Below are 20,477 nucleotides of genomic sequence, written 5' to 3' on the forward strand. Positions count from 1 at the left end.
CCCCGCAGAGGCGGGGCTTCGGATTGACGGCCGGCGCCCGCCCGTCCCTTCCTTGCGACCACGCTGGCCCCGCCTCCTGGCTGCGGGTAAGTAAGGAAATAGCGGAGGGGGACGGGGGAGAAGGGGGGGGAAGAGGTATGGGGAAGCGGCGCTTGTACTGATGCGGCAATGTAACCTACTTGCAAGCCAAGCTCTTGTGTGCGGCCCTGTGTCTGGGATTAAGTATGCGTGTTCCCAAATTTACTGACCAGGCAATCACCATGACTGCATTAGACAAGAGTGGGGCTGGTGTCTTTGTCTGCCTGGAAGATGGCGACCGCAGAGTGTGAGAAAATGGCCGCCTGTGTCACATGTCTGCCTGAGTATTTCCCATCTGAAGTGAGGAGTTGGTTAGCTGTTCCCAAGAACCTTCTCGGCTACTAGGGCCCTAGACAAGCCTTGAGCACTCCCAGAACATTTTGCAAAAGCTCAGATCCATGGCCCTGCCCAATCCGAGCTGGAGCAGGAGCCAGAAAAACTGAAAACCTCTCCCACTCGTTTGCCCTCTTCTCCTTCTCCTCTCTACTTTCCTCAGTTCCAGAACAGCATTTGCAGAAGGGAATGGATTTATATCTGTCACTGGAAAAAGACTCAAACTCTGTAAAATAATTTAAAGAGGTTTATTCTGAGCAGAGTATGTGCGACTGTGGCCCAGAGGGCCATGCCCAAGAAGCCTTGAGCAAATGGTCTCACCTTGATTAGGTTACAATTTGGTTTTATACATTTCAGGGAGACAACTTACACATAAAGTCATAAATCAATACATGGAAGGCATATATTGGTTTGGCCCAAAAAGAGAGGATATCTTGAAGCAGCAGAATAAAGATTTTTTGATTTGTGATTGCTTAAAGAAATGAAGCTTTGTCTAAAGGCTTGGAAAATTTTAAGATGAGGAAGTCTGTTAATCAGAGACAAGCCACCACCTATAACCCAGACTCAAGTGATCTGTTAAATAAATTGATGACCTGTAGGTGTGATTTAAGCTTTGCCTTGCATAGCCTTAGACCTGTTAATGAGTTATAAAAGTATCTCCAAGAAGGGAAGGGGCATGATGAGGCATGTCTGACCTCCCTTCTGATAGCCAGCAACTCAGCTTTAGAATATTTCTGAAGTCCCCTTGGCCAAGAGGGGGGTCCATTCAGTCAGGTAGGGGGCTTAAGATTTTATTTTAATTCACATGTCTCTGGAGTGGGGACAGGTAAGGGTTTCCTCAGACACCATATCTAGGAACTCCTGACCTGGGTGGAGAATGATATCTCCCTCTAAAAACAGTAAATATTAGCCAGAAGGTATCATCTTTCTGATCTTTTAACTCCAGCCCCTCCTTTTCCTCAAGCCTAAATACTGGGGTGGGGCACGGAGTACATGGGGCTCTACCTAGAGGGTATATTTCCCCACCTCAGGCACGTCCAGGCTGATAAGTGATTCCTTCTGCCTGCTTACCCCTTGCATACACAGGACTCGCTACCCCTACATCCATGGAGAGGTACTAACCTCTCATTGTAGAGACCCACGAAATTCCTCTGGACCCCAAACCAGCCCTGGCCACCTTCACCTTTCCCCCTATATTTGCAAATTGCTCCTGTTTCTCTAAGACCTAACTCTTGTCACTTCTATGAAAATTTCCCTGACTTTCCTAGATCACTTAGAAACCCAGAGCACCTTTATACAGGTACCCTAGCACTTACCACTTAATACTGTAGTTGTTTATGTGACTGTATCTCCACAGGAGGGTGAACTCTCTGAGAGCAGGGGCCATTTAACTCCAAGCCCTCAACAAGACCTACCAAAAGACTGGTACAAGGCAGACTTCAGCAAGTGTTAAATGGGTGAGTTTACAGGCCTGCACCACAAATCAATGGGAAATGGATGGTTTAGTAGATAGCATTGGGAAATTTGGCTCACCATAAGGAGAAATATAAAACTGGATCACTATTTATTCCACATAAGAGGGTGGACTGTGAATGTAAAAAGTAAAATTATGAAGTTCATATAAAATATGAACAAGAGAATATCTTTGTGACCTATGATGGGAGGGACTTTTTTTTTTATTTCTAAGTCTTATGAGGGCACGGATGTTTTTGGTTACATGGATCGCTTTTGTAATGCTTGAGTCAGAGTTAAAAGCGTTCCCATTACCCAGATACTGTTCATTGTACACGTTAGGTAGGTTTTTGCCCATCCCCTCCTCCCCCGTTCCCCTCCTTGATTTCCATTATGTTTTATTTCCCTCCATGCACATGTGTGCTCTTCAGTTAGATCCAATTTAATAGTGAGCACATGTGGTGTTTGTTTCACCATTCCTTAGATACTTCACTTAGGAGAATGGTCTGCAGTTCAATCCAAATTGTTGCAAAAGGCATTGTCATCCTTCTTCATGGCTGAGTAGTATTCCATGGTATACAAATACATTTTTGTTAATCCACTCATGAATTGATGGGCATTTGCATTGATTCCACATCTTTACAATTGGGAATTTTGCTGCCATAAACATTCACATACAGGTGTCATTTTGATAAAATGACTTCTTTTCCTTTGGGTAAACACCCAGCAGTAGGATTGCTGGATCAAATGGTAGATTGACTTTTAGTTCTTTGAGGACTCTCCATACTGTTTTCCATAGAGGTTGTACTAATTTGCAGCCCAACCAACAGAGGGTAAGCATTCCTTTCTCTCTGCATCGATGCCAGCATCTTTTGGTTTTGGACTTTTTTTTTTTTTTTTTTTTTGAGATGTTGTCTTGCTTTGTTGCCCGGGCTAGAGTGAGTGCCATAGCGTCAACCTAGCTCATAGCAACCTCAAACTCCTGGGCTTGAGCAATCCTACTGCCTCAGCCTCCCAAATAGCTGGGACTACAGGCATGTGCCACCATGCCCAGCGAATTTTTTCTATATATTTTTAGTTGGCCAGATAATTTCTTTCTATTCTTTTAGTAGAGACGGGGTCTCACTCTTGCTCAGGCTGGTCTCAAACTCCTGACCTAGAGCGATTTACCTGCCTCGGCCTCCCAGAGTGCTAGGATTACAGGCGTGAGCCACCGCTCCCAGCCGGTTTTGGACTTTTTAATAAAAGACATTCTGACTGGGTAAGGTGATATCTCATTGTAGTTTTAATTTGCATTTCCCTGATGATTAGTGACATTGAGCATTTTTTAATATGTTTATTGGCCATTTGTCTATCTTCTTTTGAGAAGCTTCTTTTCATGTCTTTGGCCCACTTTTTAATGGGGTTGTTTGATTTTTTTCCTTACTGATTTGCTTGAATTCTTTGTAGATTCTGGTTATTAGCCCTTTATCGGATATATAGTTTGTGAATATTTTCTCCTAGTCTGTAGGTTATCTATTTTCTCTGTTGATTACTTCCTTGGCTGTGCAAAAGCATTCTATTAATAATATAATGAAGTCCCATTTATTTATTTTTATTGTTGTTATGATTTGCCATGGGGGTCTTCTTCATAAATTGTTTGCCTAGACCAATACCTAGAAGAGTTTTTTGAACATTTTCTTCTAGAATTCTTATGGTTTCATGCCTTACATTTTTTTTTTGTGAGTGATGAGAGATATGGATTGTTTCATTCTTCTGCATGTGGCTATCCAATTTTTCCAGCACCAATTATTGAATAGGGATTCTTTTCCCCAGTGTATATTGTTGCCTGCTTTGTCAAAGATCTGGGTTTTCTGTTCTATTCCGTTGGTCTATGTCTCTGTTTTTATGCTAATACCATGCTGTTTTGATTACCATAGCCTTGTAGTATAGTTTGAAGTCTGGTCATGTGATGCCTCCCGATTTGTTCCTTTTGCTGAAGATTGGTTTGGCTATTCAGGCTCTTTTCTGGTTCCAAATGAAGTGTACAATTATTTTTTCTAGATCTGTGAAATATGACATTGGTATTTTGATGGCGATTGCACTGAATCTGTAAATCACTTTGGGTAGTGTAGACATTTTACAATGTTGATTCTACCAATCCATGAGCATCTTTCCATTTGTTTATATCATCTGTGATTTCTTGTCTCAGTGTTTCATAGTTCTCTTTGTAAAGATCTTTCACCTCCTTGGTTAAGTATATTCCTAGGTATTTTATTTTCTTTGCAGCAATTGTGAATGGTATTGAGTCTTTGATTTGACTCTCAGCTTGACTGTTATTGGTGTATAGGAATGCTACTGATTTGTGTACATTGATTTTGTAACCTGAGAGTTTGCTGTATTTATTTATCAATTCCAGGAGTCTCTTGGTGGAATCTTTGGTATTTTCTAGATATAAGATCATATTGTCTACAAAAAGTGATAGTTTGACCTCCTCTTTACCATTTTGGATACACTTAATTTCTTTCTCTTGCCTGATTGCTCTGGCTAAGACTTCCAGCACTATATTGAATAGAAGTGGTGACAGAGGGCACCCTTGTCTTGTTCTAGTTCTTAGCGGGAATGCTGTCAACTTTTCCCATTCAGTATAATGCTGGCTATGGGTTTGCCACATATGGCTTTTATAATGTTAAGATATGTTCCTTCTATGCCTAGTTTGTTGATGGTTTTTATCGTAAAAGGGTGCTGAATTTTGTTGAATGCTTTTTCTGCATTATTGAGATGATCATATGATCTTTGTTTTTGCTTCTGTTTATGTGGTTTATGTATCACATTTATTGATTTATATATCTTGAACCATCTTTGCATCCCTGGCATGAAGCCCACTTGGCCATGGTGGATTATTTTTTTGATGTGCTATTGAATTCTGTTTGCTGGTATTTTATTGAGGATTTTTACATCTATATTCATAGGGATATTGATCTGTAGCTTTCTTTATTTGTTGTGTCCTTTCCTGGCTTTGGTATCAACGTGATATTGGCTTCATAGAATGAGTTGGGGAGGATTTCCTCCTTCTCATTGTTATGGAATAATTTCTGCAGAATGAGTAACAGCTCTTCTTTGTAGGTCTGATAAAATTTGGCTATGAATCCATCTGGCCTGGGGCTTTTTTTTGAAAGATTTTTTATTGCTGCTTCAATTTTGTTGCTCCTTATTGGTCTGTTCAGGAATTCTATTTCTGGGGAGGGACTTTTTAAACAAAATCCCAAATACACAAACTATAAGGGAAAAAATTCATAATGAAATCTTCGATAGGAGTGAAAATTAGTATTACTACTTTGGAAAACAACCAGGAAGTATACAGAATAATTGAAGATGTCGCTGGGACCAGGCAGTTCTACTGTTGGAAGCAGATAGATAAATAGCTATCACCCCTAGGCTTTTAAGTACTAGAGAAATTCTTACACATTCGCTCAAAGAGGCATGTGGGGCCTGGTGTGGTGGCTCACACCTGTAATCCTAGCACTTTGGGAGGCAGAGGCAGGAGGATTGCTTGAGGCCAGTAGTTTGAGACCAGTCTGAGCAACATAGCAAGACCCCTTCTCTACAAAAATTTAAAAATTAGCCCAGCATGGTAGAACGTGCCTGTAGTCCCAGCCACTGGGAAGGCTGAGGCAGGAGGATTGTTTGAGCCCAAATGTTTTAGGTTGCTGTGAGCTATGATGATGCCACTGCACTCTAGCCTGGGCAACAGAGGAAGACTCTGTCTCAAAAAAAAAAAAAAAAAAAAAAAAAAAGGAGGCATGTAGACAAGTATTCATTGTAGAACTGTTCATAATATAGAAAAAATTTGAACAACCTAAAATTGCACCAGCAGAGGAATGAATAAATAAATTACAGTGTAGCCATAGAACAGAATACTATGTAACAGTGATAAAGAAAGTTGTAGCCAGGCCCGGTGGCTCATGCCCAGAATCCTAGTACTTTGGGAGGCCAAGGCATGAGGATTGCTTGAGGCCAGGAATTCAAGACCAGCTTGAGCAACATAGCAAGACTTTGTCTCTGCAAACATTTTTTAAAGTTAGCCAGATATGGTGGCACACACCTGTAGTCCTAGCTACTACTCGGGAGGCTGAGGCAGGAGGATCATTTGAGGCTAGGAGTTTGAGGTTGCAATGAACTATGATGACACCACTGCACTCTAGCCTGAGGAGCAGAGTGAGACCCTGTCTCAAAAAAAGAAACAAATTTGCATGCGTCAACCGAGATAAATTTAAAAAATACAATGCTGAGATAAAATATAAGTTGCAGAAGGGTACATGAAGTATAAGACCATTTATATAGTTTTAAAATCTAGAAAACAATATACTTTGTTGTTTATAGATCATATGGACATATAAACAATGAGAAATACCAAACACAGAATGGTGATCACCTCTGGAGAAGAAAACAAAAGAACGGAATGGGAGAGAGATACACAAGGGACTTCAGCTGTTTGTCTAATATTTTAGTTTCTAAGCTGGGTAGTTGATCCATGGATGTGTGTTATATTATTCTCTATACTGATTTGTATGCCTGAAATATTTCATAATTTTTTTAAAAGGCTACAAGGATCTACAACAAAATGTTAATAATAGTTAAATCTAGATCTGTGGTTCTCTAACTTTTGCCAACATCAGAATCATTGGGAGAGCTTGTTAAAACACCAGTTACTGGGCCCCATGCCTAGTTTTGATTCAGTAAGTCTGGTATAGAGCCCAGGAATTTGCATTTCTAACAAGTCAAAGTGAGATTATCAGTGAATTTAATTTTCTTTCTTGTGCTTTTCTGTGTTTTCCATGTATTCAATGTATTACTTTAGTGAGAGGTTTTTGTTATCTTTAAAATTGCTTTTATCCCTACTTCCCACTTTCATTTCCCTCCTAGGCAGCCATTCTAAGGTATTTTATGCATAACTTTTTGTTTATATGCATTCTTATAAAATACTTATTGTTTTATGTGTATTTCCCCAAAACTTTTATTTTTAAATTTTTCAAAATTCAGAGCAGTTGAAAGAATAATATAATGAAAGCCCATACATCGTTAATATTTTTCCAGATATTCTCCTACCTAACCACAGTACCATTATCACACCTAAGAAAATTTAACAATAATTCAATAATACCATCAGATACAGCCCATATTCAAATTTCCCAATTATCCCCAAAATGTTTCTAGAGCTGCTTTCATTTTTTGATCCCAGAATCTAATCAAGGTTTATGTATTACATTTGGTTGTTATATCCCTTTAACCTCTTTTATATTTATTTATTTATTTATTTATTTATTTATTTATTTATTTATTTTTGAGACAGAGTCTTGCTCTGTTGCCCAGGCTAGAGTGCCGTGGCGTCAGCCTAGCTTACAGCAACCTCAAATCTTGGGCTCAAGTGATCCTCCTGCCTCAGCCTCCCGAGTAGCTGGGACTACAGGCATGCACCACCATGCCTGGCTAATTTTTTCTATATATATTTTTAGTTGTCCATATAATTTCTTTCTATTTTTAGTAGAGACGGGGTCTTGCTCTTGCTCAGTCTAGTCTCGAACTCCTGACCTCGAGCAATCCTCCCGCCTCGGCCTCCCAGAGTGCTAGGATTACAGGCATGAGCCACTGCACCTGGCCCACTTTAACCTCTTTCAATTTAAAATAGTACGCCTATATTTTTTGTATGTTTCAAATGACATTGATGGTTTCGGAGAGTCCAGGCCAGTTGTCTTGTAGTATGTCATATTCTGGATTCATTTGCTCTTTGCACGTGATTAGATTCAGATTAAATATTTTCAGCAAGAATAGCACATAGGGGATATGCTTTATTTTATATTTTTATTACTTCAAAATGCACATAATATCAGGTTGTCCCACTATCAAGGATGCTTTGTGTTTGTGTAATTTTATAGAAATATCTCGTTCTGTCTCTTACTTTTTTCATTCAGCCTTATATTTTTAAGGTCTATCCATATTGCTGTGTACACATCTAATCCATTGCTTCTAATTGCTCATGGTAACCACAGTGTGCCTTTGCTGCATTTTCCCCGAAGAGTTCCCCGGTGACAGACAGCAAGCTTGCCTCCAGATCCCCAATAATACTTCAATGAATATCCTTGTACTTGTCCCCATATTGACCTATGTGAGGATTTGTTTTGGAACATGCACCCAAAAGCTGAATGATTACATCCTAAAGTGTACATATACTTAGTGTGACTAAGAACACCAATACTTCTAGATAGTTCTCTAGAAATATGCACCAGTCCACATTTTCACCATGTATGAGGATTTCTATATCCCTACATCCTCACTAACACTTGACATTTTCCAGCTTTCTAATTTTTGCCAGTCTAACAGGTATAAAGTAATATTTTACTTTGTTTTAGTTTGCATTTCTCTGATTACTAATGAATTTCTGAGCACCTCTTCATATGTGTGTAAAAAGCCTCTTCTCGCTTGCTTGTATAGTTGGCCTATTTTATTCTATTGGAGTTCCTATCTTTCCTGTTGATTTGCTGGAGTTCCTTGCAAAGTCTAGCTATTAGTCAGTTTCAGATGTTGCAGATATTCTCTCACTATTTTAACTTTGCCCATGATTGTCTTCTTTAAACAGAAATTGTTGATTTTGATGAAATCAAATTCATCAACTTTTTTGCTATGTGGTTTTTGGTTTGGTTTTTTTTTTTTTTTTTTAGACAGAATCTCACTCTGTTGCCTGGGCTAGAGTGCCGTGGCATCAGCCTAGTTCACAGCAACCTCAAACTCCTGGGCTCAAGCGATCCTCCTGCCTCAGCCTCCCGAGTAGCTGGGACTACAGGCATGTGCCACCATGCCCAGCGAATTTTTTCTATATATATATTTGGTTGGCCAGATAATTTCTTTCTAGTTTTAGTAGAGACGGGGGTCTCGCTCTTGCTCAGGCTGATCTTGAACTCCTGATCTCGAGCGATCCTCCGGCCTCGGCCTCCCAGAGTGCTAGGATTACAGGCGTGAGCCACCGCGCCCTGCCTGGTTTGGGGTTTTTATTTAAAAAGTATTTCCCTCCTCCTAAGCCAAAAAGATATTCTCCCACTTTTTTTCTCTTACTTTCATAGTTTTACCTTTTACATTTAAGTTTTCATCCATCTAGACTCTACTCTCATATATGGTAAAAGGGATGCAGTTTCATTTTTTTTCCACTTGGTGAGCCAGATTTCCCATAATCAAATACTGAACAATTCTTCCTTTTCCTACTGATTTGCCATGCCACTTTTCTCATATATTTCGGTGAACACATACATAAACACACATAAGTCTATTTCTGTTCTTGTACTAATACCACCTGAGTTTTAATATTTTGTAATGTATCTTAATATCTGATGGGGCTTTTATTCCTCTTTAGTTTTAAGATTGTCTTAAAGGGCCGGGCACGATGGCTCACGCCTATAATCCTAGCACTCTGGGAGGCCGAGGCGGGTGGATAGCTCAAGGTCAGGAGTTCGAGACCAGCCTGAGCGAGACCCTGTCTCTACTGAAAATAGAAATAAATTATCTGGACAACTAAAAATATGTATAGAAAAAATTAGCCAGGCATGGTGGCGCATGCCTGTAGTCCCAGCTACTCGGGAGGCTGAGGCAGTAGGATCGCTTAAGCCCAGGAGTTTGAGGTTGCTGTGAGCTGGGCTGATGCCACGGCACTCACTCTAGCCCAGGCAACAGAGCAAGACTCTGTCTCAAAAAAAAAAAAAAAAAAAGATTATCGTAAAGGTATATCGCCACCTAAATTTTATTAATAAAATGAATCTAGCAAGATCTTCAGAATTTCAACTGGGATTTTGATTGGGATCACACTGAATTTATAGATTAATTTGACATCATTGTAATAATGACTCATTCCATCCAAGAACCTCAGTCAGGGGTGGAGAACCTGAGGTCTCAAGGCCACACATGGCCCTCCAGATCCCCAAGTGCGGCTCCTCAACCGAATCTAAACTTCACAGAACAAATCCCTTTATTAAGGATTTGTTCTGTAAAATTTGGATTCAGTCAAAAGGCCACACTCAAGGATACAGAAGGCCACAGGTTCCCCACCCCTACATGGTTTGTTACTATTGTGAATATTTTATTTTTACATAGTTTTTAATATATAATACACATATATTTTGCATTTCAAAACTATTTTAAAAATTATGCTTTAGGATATCTTACCCACCCTTTCCACTCCAGGCGGTCCCCCCACACACCGCCACTACAGGTATCAGTTTTGTCAGTTTATTTTTGTCTTCTTCCAGTATTTCTTTATGCAGATACAAACAAATATAAATGTATAGCCTATTCCACCTCCCCCTCTTATACAAAGGTGCCATACTATATATACTGTTACACATATTGCTTTTTCACTTAATATACATCCTGGAGGTCTTTCCATATCAGAACATTAGAGAGTTTCTAGTACATAGAAAGCCACTGTATGAAAGCACATAGAGTACTGCCTCAAAGTGTTACTTTATGTGGATGTACATTATGTGGATGTTTATTTAATGACTGAAGTCTCCTATTGAAGGAGGCTTTGGGTGTTTTTATTCTTTAGTATTACAAACAATGCCACAGTGAATAGATATTTCATACATATGCAGACATTTCTGCAGGATAGATTTCAAAATTTACATTTGTAATTTTGGTAGATATTGTCCAAATTGCCCTTCATACATGTTGTACCATTTTGCACTTCTACCAGCCACACATGAGTGTATCTGTTTCACCACAGTCTCACAAGCAACAAAGTGTATTGTTAGACTTGGATTTTTGACAATGCTACACCTAAGAAATGGTATCTGTTGTGTTTTTAATTTATATTCTCCCCATGTCTTTTTCTATGAATTATCTTTTTATATCCTCTGTCCCTTTTTCTGTTGGGTTGTTGGCCTTGCCTTAATTTCTAGAATTTTCATATGTAATTAGAAAGATTAGACCTTTGTCAGTGATATCAGTTGCCACTGTGTTTTCCCAGTTTGTCATTCTTTAGACTTTGCTAATGGATTTTTTCCAAGTAAATTTTATATTTATGTAAACACATTTTTCCATGTTATCTTTTATGGATTCTAGATTTTGAGTCATAGGTTTTGTGATAGATTGCATTAATGATCTCAGTTTTTCATGTATCTCTCTATCCACACCCTTCGGTAGTACCCTCCCACACTGAGTGAGTTTGGCCAGGTGACTTGCTTTAACCAACAGGATAGTAGCAAACTTGATATAACCAGAGACTTGAAAAAGCCCTCACATATTCTGCTTCCTCTCTTGGACCCCTGCCACAGCTATGAGAACATACCCAGGCTTGCCTGCTGGAGGGATGTGACAGACATGTAGAAATGAGCTTAGTGGTCCTAGCCAACACATCCTATAGTAGCCAACCTCCAGCCAAGCCACCAAGTGCAGACACATGAGCTAGCCTAGTTGAGATCAACAGAGCCTGGTCCAGATCACAGAACCTCCCAGCTGACCCCCAGACTCTAAGTTTTGATACATAAATATTCATTTTGGCTGCTTACAGAACATTATTGTGGCAGAAGTCCGTCATCATTGTACTTCCTTTTCAGACATATCCTGGCTATGCTGGCTTGTTATTTTTCCATATGAACTTTAGAATCAGCTTGTCTAGTTTCAGAAAAAGAAAAAAGTGGCATTTTTAATGGGCTTGTACTATTAATATATTTATAAATTAATTTGACATCTTTATGATTTTGAGTCTTCCTATCTAAGAACATGCATGCTTTGTTCCATTTGTTACTTTAGGATGTTATAAATGTTTCTCATAACATTTTGGATATTTCCTGTTAAGGTTGTTTGTAGGTATTTTATCTTTTTTGTTGCTATAATAAATGGAGCCTTCTCTTACATATATCTTCTAACTGAATGATTTCTTTTTTTTAAATCTAACCTTACTGAATCATGAATGATTTCTGTATATTTATTTTACATCCTGCTACCTAACTAAATTCTCATGTTTGTGGTAGTTTTTCTATTGATTTCTTTGGGTTTTCGGGCTATACAATCTTATCTATAAATAGTGATAGCTTTACCTCCTCCGTCCCAATTGTATGCTGCTAATTTATTTCTCTTTTCTATTATAATTATAATGATTGCTACCTCCAATACAATATTAACTTGTAGTGGAGAGAATAGATAACCCTTACCTGGTTTCTGATTTTAGCATATAAATGTTGCTAGTGTTTCCTAGTTAAGTAAAATGCTAGATTTGGGGATCTCTGTCAGGGGGTGGGGGAGAGAGAGAGAGAGAGAGAGAGAAAGAAAATATATCAAGGAAGAAACCATATGTTCCTCCTCTTTTATTGAATGTTTTCATAAAGAATGGGTGTTGAATTTTGTCAAACAACTCTTTGGCATCTCTGGATATGATGATATGATTTTTCTACTTAAATTTAATAATATGTTAGATTACACTTAATGGATTTGCTAATATTGAACAATTCTTTCATTCCTGGAATAAATCCCACACAGTCATGAATTCTGTTTGTTCATATTTTATTTAGAATGTTGCATCGATATTCATAAGTTTATATGGCTTTCTTCTTCTTGTGAAATTTTTGTCAGATCTTGATATCAGTGTTATACTCACTTCATAAAAATATTTTGCAAATGTTCCTTCTTTAGGCTCAGGAAAATAAAATTAGCGTTTGAATTATCTGTTTTTTAGTGTTAATAGACTTCCCCTTGTGAAAGGATCTTGGTCTGGTGCTTTAACTTTCTCTATTTCTTCCATGGAAATTTGTCTATATGGACTTTTCTCTTTTAGGGTCAGTTTTGGTAAATTATATTTTCCTGGGACATTATCATTTTCTTCTAGGTCTTTAAAATTATTTCCATAGAGTTGTGTAAAGAAGTCTTTTATGATGTTTAAAATGTCCTCTTATTATGGTTTATGTCCAAGTTTTCATTTCGTATTTTGCTTTCTCCTCTTCTTCTTGATTATGTTATCTAATAGTTTATATATTTCTTTTTTATAGAATTAACTCATTTATTTATTTATTAGTCCTATTGTTATCTTGATGTTTTCTAGCTCCTTAATTTCAACTTTTACCTTTGTTAATTCTTCCCCCCTACTCTCTTTGAATTTATTTTTTCTTTCTCTAACTTTTTTTTTTTTTTTAGACAGAGTCTCACTCTGTTGCCCGGGCTAGAGTGCCATGGCATCAGCCTAGCTCACAGCAACCTCAAACTCCTGGGCTCAAGCAATCCTCCTGCCTCAGCCTCCTGGGTAGCTGGGACTACAGGCACGTGCCACCATGCTCAGCTAATTTTTCTATATATGTTTTTAGCTGTCTATACAATTTTCCTTCTATTTTTAGTAGAAACGGAGTCTCACTCTTGCTCAGGGTGGTCTCAAACTCCTGAGCTCAAACAATCCACCCGCCTTGGCCTCCCAGAGTGCTAGTCTCTAACTTTTTAAATCTGATGCTTATTTCTTTAATTTTTTTCCTTGTTTTTAATATAATTATTTTAAGGCTATGAACTTTGACCACTGTTTTAGCTATATTCATAGATTTTGATATGTAGTATTTTCATTACCATTATTGTCTAGAAATTCAACAATTTTGGTTTGAGTGTCACCTTTGACCCAAGAGTTGTTTGAGAGTTTGTACATATTTGAATGGAAGATCCATTTTACATTGATTTCTATTTTATCCAGTTGTGATCGGAGAACATGATCTGTATTAGTTTTACATTTTGGAATTTATTGATTTTTTCTTCTTGGCCTAATACTAATTTTGTTGTTTAGGTTTTCTGTATTCTTACTGGGTTTTTTGTTCCTTTGCTGTGCCCTAGAATGAGAAAGGTTAAGTTAAAATTTTTCCTGTTTTTAGTTTGTTTCAATCTTTTATCTCTTTCTCTTTGTATCTCTTATCATTTCAGCTTTGTGAAGGTTCCTATGTTGGCTGGGTCCCATGGCTCACACCCATAATCCCAGCACATTGGGAGGCTGAGGCAGGAGGATCACTTGAGGCCAGGAGTTTGAGACCAGCCTGGACAACATAGTGAGACCCTATCTCTACAAAAAAATTAAAAAATTAGCTAGGCATGATGGTGTACACCTGTAGTCCTAGCTATTCAGGAGGCTAAGGTGGGAGGATCACTTGAACCTAGGAGTTGAAGGTTGCAGTGAGCTATGATTGCACAACTGTACTCTAGCCTGAGTGACAGAGCAAGACCCTGTCTCAATAAAAAAAGAAGTTTCTATCTTATTTGATACAAAAATATTCATAACTTTGTGTTTCATTATTAATTATATCTTTATATCTCCATTGGCCTTCTTTGTCTCAATTAATGCTTTTTGCAATAAACGTTTTATTTTGGAATAATTTTAGGTGTTCAGAGAAACTACAAAGATAGTATAGGGTTTCCATATACCCTTCCCCTAGTTGCCCCTCATGTTAAAATCTTATATAACTACATTTGTCAAAACTAAGAGATTAACATTAGTATATTGCTGGTAACTAAACTCCAGGCTTTATTCAGATTTCACCAGTTTTTCCACCAATATCCTAGGCTTCAATTCAGGATATCACATTGTATTTAATCATCATGACTCTTCCAATCTGTGATACTGCCTCAGTCTTTCCTTTTTTATGACTTTGACAGTCAATTAATGCTTTTTGTTCTGAGTTCCTAATTTGTCTGATATTAAGATTGCAACTCTTGCTTTCTTTATTTGTGTTTGACTGGTATATTTTTGCCTTTTCTTGTAATTTTAACCTTTCTGAATCAATTTGTTTTAGTTGATTCTCTTGAATTCAGTAGTTGGGTTTTGTTCAGTGATGCAATGGTAAAACATTTTTCTTTAAACACGTGAGGTGAGACCATTTCTACTTATGGGTATGAAAGATGTTTGATGTTATTATTATCATATTATTTTAAGTTTTATTTTCTTCTTATCTATATGTTTATATATTAAAAGCATTTCACTGTGTAGTCTATTTGTTTTTGTAGCTATCCTGATATTTAGAAAAATTTATATTATATTTTGGTCTGGTGAATAATTTTAGGTATCTTATTTTTATTACTTTCTTCCAGTTGTTTATTGCTAAGGTAAAGAAATGCTATTGATTTTTATAAGTTGATTTTGTATCTGGCAACCTTGCTGAAGTCTTTTAAATTCTAATGGTATATCAGTTGAATCTTTTTTTTTTTTTTTTTTTTTTGAGACAGGGTGCGGTGTTGCTGTTTCACCCAAGCTAGAGTGCAGTGGTATCATCGTAGCTCACTGCAACCTCGAACTCCTGGGCACAAGTGATCCTCCTGCCTCAGCCTCCTGAATAGTTGGGACTATAAGCGTGAGCCACTGCACCTGGCCTGTTGAATCCTTTTAATCTCTTCTCTTCCAGTCTTTACATCTCTCGTTTCTTTTTCTCCTTTTATAGTATTGATCAAGACTTCCAGTTCTGTGTTAAATATTAGTTGGTGAGAGTACCTAGTCTTAATCTCAGTTTTAAAGGAAATGCATCTTAAGTTTCCCCATTTAGTAGAAAGTATGCTGTAAGTTTTAGCTATGTAACCTTCACCAAGTTAAGAAATTTGCCTTCTATTCCTAGTTTGCTAAGATTTTAAATCGTAAGTAGGTGTATAACATGCATTTTCTACACTAATTGAGATAATCATATGATTACTCTCCTTTGATTAATTAATGTGGTGAATTAATAGATTTTTCTGAGATTGAACTAATTCTCTTTGCATTCTTGGAATAAACTCCATTTGATCATAATGTTTTTTATTTTTTTCAAAAACTGTATGATCTAAATAATGTATTTTAATACATTGTTGGATTGTATTAGCTAATATTTTATTTAGGATTTTTGCATCTATATTTGTAAGTGAATTGAGCCTAAAATTTTCTGTTCTTATATTATCCTTATCAGGTTTTAGAATCAAGATTTCAAGATCATACCAGACTAATAAAATGAGCCAGGCAGCTTTCGCTCCTTTTGTGATTTTTGGAATAACTTGTATAAGAAGAGAATCAACTGTTCCTTGAGAGTCTGGCATAATACACCTGTAAAACCATCTGAGTCTGAATTTGGGGGGAAGGGAGGTCCTTGACTAGCGTTTCAACTTCATTAATACTTAGTGATCTATCCAAATTCTCTACTTCTTCCTATACCTTTTTTGTCATTTTATGCTTCTCTAGGAAAAAATCTTATCCAGATTTTCAGATTATTCCTGTCCAGTTCCCAATGGTGAAGTTTCTGACGTGAGTGCCTGGCAGTGCCTTCACAGAGAGGGGGCTGCCAGAGGAGCAGCATACCTTGTCATTTGGGAGCCAAAAGGAGTTTGGCTACTTTTGCACTTCCAACAAAGCAATGGCTGTGTGTAATTCTCTGCGGCTTTGGATATTTGTGACCATATATGATTGTGCACACTTCTATGAATGTGTGTGTTTATATGTGATGTTCTGCTGTGCTTCTGTTTATAAGAAAATATAAGACTGAAAGAGAACAGTTTTTCTAAGGGCAGTTGGCTAAATGATTCTTTGTGTAGCTATTCTTCTGTATCTGTTCACACAGGTCCCTGAGCAGAGAAGGGGTAATTCTGTGTGTCTCTCAACGTCCCTGTGTATGTCTGCATCTCTGCCAGAGGGTGATTCACTCTGTGTGCTTTTCCGTTTCTGAGTATCTGCATCTGTGAGAGTCCATGATTCTATGTGTATCTGTCTGCACGTGTCTGGATCTCTAAGGGAGGGAGATTCTGTATGCATCTCTGTGTTTCGCTGTAGAAGCATATGCATAGAATACACATGCTACGTGGCAAGTTCAGACTCTCCAAGTCTGGAAGAAACATTACAACAGGAAATGCTCTGGATTCCAGCTTCCGGATGGAATTTCACTCAGAAAAATACCCCTTCCTGGTCCTCCCAATAAATGCAGCATTCTTTGTCTTTCTTCAAGGGACTGAGTTAGGGGGTTTATGCTAACCTTGACCTCAGAGGCCACATCTTTCAGGAAGATTTGGCAGAGCCATGAAATTCCACACCCTGCCACTCGCCTCTTGCCAGGCCTACTTCTTCCTCTTGAACCCTTTTATAGCTCCACATTATCTACCAGACCAATTCCAATCTAAATTGCCCAGAGAGGCCAGAGGAAGACACGGGGAAATGGGGACAAAGAAACAGCATAAGATTTGTTTTAAGTAAATAGGTAAATAAAGGTAGATATGGGGACACAGAGATAAAGACAAAGAGACAGAGACCAAGAAATATGGTTTGAAAGGTGGGAGCAGACAGTCAAAAATGGAACTAAAGGAACAGAAGAATGGAGACAGATGTACAGAAAGATGAAGCAAGGGGGGTGAAGAAAGAGAGACTGGCTGAAATAAGACAGGAATGTAGGGAGAGATATAGAAAGATGGGAGACAGAGACAGAGATTGGCATCAGAGAAGCAGCTATATTTAAAATGAGAGCAGACACACACACACACACACACACACACACACACACACACACACATAGATAACAGAGCCAGGTAGATGGGGAGGGAGTGACTGGGATTAGATAGACAAAGATGGAAACATGGTGATGACAAGGAGGAGGAAAAAGTTGATGATGTTGAAGCTAATATTTTTGAGCATTTGTTCTGTCTGAGGCATTGTTCTAAGAGCTGTACATGTATTAACTCATTTAATCCTCACAGTAACACTATGCAGTGCTAGTGCTGTTCTCAGCCCTATTTTATAGATGAGGACACTGAGGCACAGCAAGTCAGTGGCATAGCTGGGATTAGAATCCAAACAGTCTAGCACCAGAGACCATGCTTTTGACTAATCTGTCAGTGACACAGAGGTAGAGACAGAGGGACAGGGAGCTGGGGACAAGATAGCAAACAGATGAAACACCTAGGAACAGAGAGATGGGGACATGAGAAGAATGACCCAACAAGAGAGATGGTGACAGAGAAACAGAGATGGGATAAAGTGATGAGGGGAGAGAATCGGGAAGAAGGGGACAAGAATACCAACATACAGGGGTGTGTGTGTGAAAGAGAGAAAGACAGAAACAGAGACAAAGAATGTAAATATCAAGGGAAAAAAAGACAAGAGATGAGAGATTGGAACAGAAAGGTGAGAATAGAGAAAGATGGGGGTGGGGGAGGAACAGAGATAGATGAATGTAGCAACACAAATAGAAAGATGAGGCCTGGGAGACAGCCAGAGATAAGACAGATAGAGACAGAGTGATGGGAACAGAAGAACAGAAGAGAGGCCAAAGAGCCAAGGGAAATTGAAAGGTAAACAGAAAAGACAGAAATTCTGGAACACATAGAAATTTAGAAACAGATGAGGGAAAGCAATGTGGCCATATGTGTGTGTAAGGACAGAGACACAGACCAAGATGAGGACCATGAGTTAGATGGGGACAGGATGGAGACAAGGCAGCCCCGAACATAACTAATAAAGAGACAGTGAGAGAGCAAAAGCAAGAAGGGGAGAGAGTTTGAGAAAGAGGATAAGAGAGACAGGAAAAAGAAACAGCCAGACAGATATAAACAGAAAGAGAAGAGAAAGCAAAATAGAGACAGAGATAGGGGATGTCAGAGGTGGTGACAGTGATGGCAAACTGGGAAGAGAGACAAAAACAAGAAAGAAATAGAGACAAAAGGATGAAGTCATTTTGGTCCAACAATCATTCACAGTTCTCTTGCATATATCAGCACCGGCACTGGGCTGTATGAGGCCCACTAGACTGTGAGCGCAGGAAGGCAGGGGACGACCTTTGTTATTCATAACTGTATCCTACACCCATAATACAGTCACATGGAGGGCTCCCATTTATTAAATGTTAGGTACGAGAGATTGCATGCATTTCTGTGGAGTATGTCATCCAATCCTCATAACTCTGATGTAGTAGGTATTATTATCATCTGCATTTCACAGATGGGGAAACTGAGACTCTGAGCAATGAGTAACTTGCCTGTCACACAGAGGAGCTAGGAGTGAAGTTCCGGCCTGCACCAATGGTGACAGTATGGCATGAACCAAGGATTAGGATGAATATTATTCCATGCAACCGAGGTACAAAAGCCAAATTCTAGTCTGCCTGCCTCCAAGGCCTACGTGTTTGACTAACATGGCCATACAGCTTCAATGAAGGCTTGCTGACCGACCAATGGAGGACTACAGAGCCTCTAGGGTAAGTGTGTCCTGACTCCTTATCCTTTGGCACTCCTCCGTCTAGTAGAGGAGGCAGACCTAGCTGGCTCATAGACACTGGGAAATATCATGTGAGTGGCAGAAATAAAGCCCTGTGGGAGAAACCCAGCCTGGGAAAATCAGAGAAAGCTTCCTGGTGGAGGAGGTAGTTCAAAGAGGCCAGAGGCAGATTTACATAAAAGTCAGTCAAGCTTAAGCTTCAAGGCCCCTCCTTTGCACAGGTCCCTTCCAAGGCCCTGGATAATGAACAGTGAAAATTCAAAGAGTACTGAAGATTTTTCATTCAAGAAAATTGAAATGCCCTGAAATCTTACAGCTCATATACAAAAGAAACTAGACAGAGGTTTCTCCTTGACTGTAGTTCTAAAAATGTGTAAGATATTATTATGAAGCTGAAACTTTGCTAAACTGTCAATAGTAAAAAGACAAATTTCTATCAACCATGCTATTAAGAAAGACTGACTAATATTTCTGTTCTCTCTATAGAAAATGACCTTACCTCATGCTTCAGTGACAAAATAGAAGTCATCAGACATGGAGAATTGTTACCAGGACTTTCACTTTCCGACCACTGAATCTCTACGGCTACCTGTATCTTCATTCGTCCTTTTCTCATTTTTTCCTTTTGCAACTAGGGAACCAGGGTGGGTGGGCTCTCCTCCTCTCTGAGGCCCAGTTCCCCAGATCCCAACACCTACCCCTCCTTTCCCTTGTGTTATTCCCTTTCTCTCCCTCTCTACTGGATCAGCAGCAAACATAGTCCAGTATCTCCCATCTTAAACAAAAGAATCATCCTTTGACTTTCCTCCTACCATCACCCTATCTCTCTGGGCTGTTGCCCTTCACAGCCAAGTTTCTCAAGGAGATTGTCTACACACCTAGCCCTGCTTCAGTGGGGTGGAGGGAAGTGTTTTGTTCCCTCTGACCTCATCAAGGGTCCTGTAACAATCTACACTCCCTCCACACAGTGGCTCACGCCTGTAATCCTAGCACTCTGGGAGGCCGAGGCGGGAGGATCGCTCAAGGTCAGAAGTTCAAGACCAGCCTGAGCAAGAGCGAGACCACGTCTCTACTAAAAATAGAAAGAAATTAGCCAGACAACTAAAAATATATAGAAAAAATTAGCCGGGCATGGTGGTGCATGTCTGTAGTCCCAGCTACTCGGGAGGCTGAGGCAGGAGGATCGCTTGAGCCCAGGATTGTTTGAGGTTGCTGTGAGCTAGGCTGACGCCACGCACTCTAGCCCAGGCAACAAAGCGAGACTCTGTCTCAAAAAAAAAAAAAAAAAAATTACACTCCCTCCAGCACTCTAGCCAATTAGTCTTGCTTTTAAAAATTAATTAATGTATTTGTTTTACATGATATATGTTATAAATTTTAGAAAATACATATCTGTACGGTTTGAATAAATAAT

The 20,477-nt window shown here is 38.9% G+C and overlaps 1 long non-coding RNA gene across 1 annotated transcript; it reads left to right on the forward strand.

Moving 5' to 3' along the window:
* Nucleotide 1: 1 nt before the first annotated feature.
* LOC123628016 lies at nt 2-15,109 on the forward strand. Its single transcript, XR_006731569.1, has 3 exons — nt 2-86; nt 1,769-1,868; nt 15,073-15,109. It is a non-coding gene; the product is annotated as an uncharacterized LOC123628016 (long non-coding RNA).
* Nucleotides 15,110-20,477: the final 5,368 nt, after the last annotated feature.

The sequence above is a fragment of the Lemur catta genome, chromosome X (genome assembly GCF_020740605.2).
Source record: "Lemur catta isolate mLemCat1 chromosome X, mLemCat1.pri, whole genome shotgun sequence".
Lineage (NCBI taxonomy): Eukaryota > Metazoa > Chordata > Mammalia > Primates > Lemuridae > Lemur > Lemur catta.